Here is a 5,509-nt window from a genome sequence, read left to right on the forward strand (position 1 = left end):
TCTTTGGTTTTTAAGTAGTACATCCAATTATTATCAAGTCATTAAGTGAGGATGCATGGATTACATAAAGATACAAATGAATAATTCAATACATATATATAGCTGATAAAGTATGAGGATGATAGAAATAACTAAGTTACTACTGAAGGAGGCCAGGCTGGTAGAATATGGTTTAAATTTGCCAATGGAACCATCTAATTATTGGAGAGATAAGCCTTCTTTTCTTCTTCGTTCATGAAAGAAGTGAGGGGAAAGGACTTTCCAACTCCCATGGATGACTTGAAGGAGATCTTGTTGCCATCAATGGACATCTCTACTATAGAAACCCACATCAGCGGTGTCTTGGCCTTGCATCCAGTCATCTTCTTCATCCTCCCCTTCTCAACGTATGCAGTGGTCTCAGCAGCATAGCTGTTCTTAGTGTTGGTGGCTGCATTGTAGTGCTCGTAGGGGGCTTTGCATTTCCACCAGACAAAGCCCGTGGATCTGACCCTCCCACATTCTACTAGTTCTCCTGTGGAAAGTGTTGGTGCTATTTCTGCCGATCGCCTTGAACCGTAGTTTCTCGCACCGAACTCCTCAGATCTGATTCGATCTGGTTTGCTCTTCGATCAATCAACCTCTCACTCCTGAAAGAAACTGAATTACAGTAAGAAACGGAGCCGATCGTCTTGATCGGCGTCTCGTCTCCGACGGTCTAGTCAGTCTGGTGTCAATGGTGTTTACAGAGCTCTATGGAGCTTCTAAAATGCTAGTAATGGAGTTCAATCAGAGTGAGCTTAGAGTTTTGGTTGATTCCAGAGACTTACCTTCCTACGGATCTTCTCTTGCTTTTATACTGGCTTTCCCGCTTATAATTCTCTTTCAATTATGACCATCAGATCATCGCTCCTTTTTGGACGTCTTTGATCATCTTGCCTTTATCTCTCAATCGAACCCGGTTGAAGTTGGTTTGACCGGTATAAATCGGTAATGGATATATTAGTTACAACATAAGCCCCCAAGCCTGCTGATCAGGTTGAATCTAAATGAGACTCTGATCAGCAGGTTTTATCCTTTTCATCAAAATCATCACAAGTATTCCTTGTCCGGCTATTACGCCTTTTCCCCAGGTAATTCTCGGTTTCTTCAAAACCTTGATGACGAGTTATCGTATCATATCATCATTATCTTGAAAATCTGCTTATAACCATATCTCTCATGAAATCATGTCCTTTGTATTGGTCGAAATTATATTACTGTATTCAGCCCCCAAGTTATCTTAAAACCGGCTGAAATCACTGTCTTGTCAGATCTTTTTTGAATTTTCAAATATAACTTTTTAACTTCCTTAACGTTACCATGAGCTTGATCACCGACTTCGTCTTTTTCCCATGCATTACCATCATATTGTTCCCTTGCCCTTTCACACATCATCTTCATTCTTTTCAACTGCTGTTTTTCATGCGTTAGCCGATTAATCCCACGCGTCGGTTACGAAAGGTAATGACCATTGATTTTGGACCATCGTGTATTTCCCCCTCCTTTCAAGAAATCCTCTCTCATTCTTTATATATATCTGTCAACTGTCGCCTTTTCCTTTCCGTACTCTGTTCTTCTTCGCGAACATCAACATACCTATCTGCTAACTCCTTTATTACTCCTTTTCAGATTTTACCTTTTCAATTTTCTTCTTCTTCCTTTCTTATCTCCGCCATGGATCCTGCTTCCAATCCTTCAGATTACCAGTACCTCTTCCCAACTCTGATATACCTCCAAGAGAGAGCAAATGAAAAACGTGTCTGGTGCTTCTTCCTCCTCTCAACATAATCCTTCAGACTGGAAACCGGTCCCGTATGCTCATGACGAAGCCATCCTTCTTTATACTCCTGTCAACATGTCCAGAGAAAAAATGGACCCAAAACATGCCGGTCCTGAATGGTATCCCACTAAAATAAAGAAATCCCACCTGGATTCTTATTTGGAAAGTTACCATTTTCCTTCTGATGCTAGAGTATGGGTTCCTGACTCCTCCGACCGTCCTTACTCAGTTGATCCTGGTGTTATCACCATCTACCTTGATCACCTTGATTCAGGTTTTAGAATCCCCCTGATTCCCGTAGTTCAATCTTTGTTGGACTATTATCATGTCTGTCATTCTCAGCTTACTCCAAATAGTTGGAGGCTGGTTTACTGTTTTTTTGCGTTTATTCTCCAGATGAATCGTGTCCCTTTTGTTGATCTCTTCAGAAATTATTACACCTTCAAAGTATCCCGCGAACGCGGATACCTTCACTTTGCCGAGAAGAACTCGCATTTTGGGTGAACCGGGAAGAGAATCCAAAATTTTCATTGATTCTTCCATTCCCCATGACAATAAGCAATGGCGGGAAAAATACTTCTTCTGCGCTATTCCAAATCCAAACTTCCGGTCTCGATGGTGTCTTCATTCCTTGGATTCCTTATCTCCTCTAAAAGTATGTCCTGTGCTTACTGAATATGACCGAATAACCTGGAGTATGATTCCGACTAGAACTCCCATAGATGCGGCCAAGTTGAAGACAGATGCAGGTCTCATTAGTCACGGCCTTTTTCCAGGTAAAGATAATAACTGTTGTATACCTTTCTATCTTTTTGTAATCCTAACTCATTATCATATATTTTTCCCATCGAAGTAATTGCTCGTCCCATCCTTAATGTTGCCACCCCCCCCCCCCCCCCCCCCCCCCCCCCCCCCCCCCCCCCCCCCCCCCCCCCCCCCTAGAAAGTTGTTATCCCCAGAGTTTCTCCCTTCTAGAACCTTTTTTGATCTTAGGAATTTGAAGCATCCCAGTTCTGATTGTTCATCAGAAGATGATTCTGATAATGATATGAGTGACTCCTCCAGCTCTGGCCCAGATCATTCTGCCAGTGGTTCAGATGATAATGATGATGATAACTTACCTGCTCAAGGAGATGAAGATATTGCTGCTAATGATGTTGTTGATGTTGATCCATCTGGTAATGCTACAGATGTTGATCCATCTACAAAATCACACATATGAAGAAAACACTCTTTTTGCTTTATGAACTTACCTTTTTCTTTCTTGCCTACCTCTTTTGCATATGAGGTTTTTTAACTTGTTCAACTTTTATATGAATGAAATTTTCTTCCCTCCTTCTATTGTGATTATTTTTATATTATATATATTGCTGAAATACCTCTGATGAAAAAGTATTTGAAAGGAATTTTAATACCTGATCAGATACCTTGAGATGTTGATTTAATACCTGATCTGACTTTTGAACTTCAATTAATAGACCTCAGTGTAACCTGATCCTTGAGTTATTTTACTAATTAATTCCGTCGTACTCGATCCGAATGCTGCCTTAGAAAGATGGCTACTGGAGCCTGACTTCGGAAAGTCGGGATCATTCCTCGGAAGGAACAATCCGGGATCATCCTTGCAAAAGGAATGATCCTTGATCAGCTTCGGAAAGCATGACCAGGCCTCGGAAGGCTGGCTACTTGAGCCTGACTCCGGAAAGTCGGGATCATTCCTCCGAAGGAACAATCCGGGATCACCCTCGTGAAAGGAATGATCCGTGATTAGCTTAGCATGACCTGGCTACCTGAGCCTGACTTACGTAAAGTCGGGATCACCCTCGGTACGGAATGATCCGTGATCAGCTTCGGAAAGCATGACCAGGCCTCGGAAGGCTGGCTACTTGAGCCTAACTCACGAAGAGTCGGGATCACCCTCGGTACGGAATGATCCGTGATCAGCTTCGGAAAGCATGACCAGGCCTCGGAAGGCTGGCTACTTGAGCCTAACTCACGAAGAGTCGGGATCACCCTCGGCACGGAATGATCCGGATCAGCTAGCATAATCACGCCTCGGAAGGCTGGCTACTTGAGCCTAACTCACGAAGAGTCGGGATCACCCTCGGTACGGAATGATCCGTGATCGGCTTCGGAAAGCATGACCAAGCCTCGGAAGGCCGACCACTTGGGTCCGACTTCGGAAAGTCGGGATCATCCTCAAAAAGAATGACCTTGGATCAGCGTTGAAATGGCTTGATCAGAAGAAACTGGTTCGCATAGATGTCTTTTGGATTAATAATGAAAAAGAAACTTTGGATGACCACGTTTAATAAAATGCATTCTCCAAGAATACCAGAAAATTCTTTCTACTGATAATATTTCTTAAGGTGAACTACATTCCACGGTCGTTTCAAACAACTTCCATGAGAGTCCTTCAGCCAATATGTGTTTTTGCTCACAGCTTTTGTTACCACATATGGTCCTTCCCAGTTTGCAGAAAGCTTTCCACAGTTCCTTGGATCTGATGCTGATTTTTTCCTTAAAACCAAATCTCCTACTCTGAAAGATTTATGTTTGATTCGAGCATTATAATACGCTGTTGTTCTCCTTTGATATTCCATATTACGGTATAAGGCCTTTTCTCTGACTTCATCTAAAAATTCGAGGTTTGCCCGCAGTCCCTCTTCATTAGATATTGGATCAAATCCTTCATATCTGTTTGATCCCACCATAACTTCCACTGGAGCCAATGCTTCTAATCCATACGCCAGTCTGAAAGGTGTTTCACCTGTTGGGGTCCTGACCGTAGTCCTATATGCCCATCGTACATGAGGTAGTTCATCAATCCACAAACTATGCGCTTCATCCAGTCTCTTTTTTATCCCCTGCAAAAGTGTTCTGTTTGTTACCTCAATTTGGCCATTGCATTGAGGATATGCTACAGATGAGTGTTTGCACTCAATATGATAATCTGCACAGAATTCCTTGAATCTCTCATTGTCAAATTGCGGTCCGTGATCAGTCAGTAGAATCATTGGTAGGCCATATCTGAATATGACATGATTTCTGAAGAATTTTTCAATTTGACTCTTGGTAGTTGTTGCCAAGGCTTCTGCTTCTACCCATTTCGTAAAATAATCGATTGCAACCACTACAAACTTTTTCCCTCCATCTGCAACAGGAAAAGGTCCCAACAAATCCATACCCCACATAGCAAATGGGAGAGGATTAAGAATTGATGTTAGCTGCTCTGCTGGCTGGCTCTGAATTGGTGCATGAATCTGACATTGATGACACCTTCTTACATACTCAATTGCCTCAGATTGCATTCGCGGCCAATAAAATCCTTGTCTTAAAATTTTATACGCCAAAGCTTTCCCACCTAAGTGATTTCCACAAATTCCTTCGTGAACTTCGGATAAGGCATAAAGAGCATCAGAGGGTCCCAAACATTTCAAAAGTGTCCCAGAAACTGTTCTTTTATATAATAATTCATTTTTTAGAATAAACCTGGCAGCCCTTCTTTTCACAGTTCTGGCCTTTTCCCTATCTTCAGGAAGAATACCATCCTTCAGATACTGTATAATAGGATCCATCCAAGATATCTCTGCGTCAATTTCCATTATCTCTGGCTCTGAATATGCCGGAATATCTAGCTCCTCATAATATACAGTTTGTGGAATAGAAATAGACTTTGCGGATGCCAATTTTGCCAGAGAATCTGCT

Source organism: Hakea prostrata, chromosome 3, assembly GCF_041222555.1.
Source record: "Hakea prostrata isolate BN-2017 chromosome 3, UWA_Hpros_2, whole genome shotgun sequence".
NCBI classification, from domain to species: Eukaryota; Viridiplantae; Streptophyta; class Magnoliopsida; order Proteales; family Proteaceae; genus Hakea; species Hakea prostrata.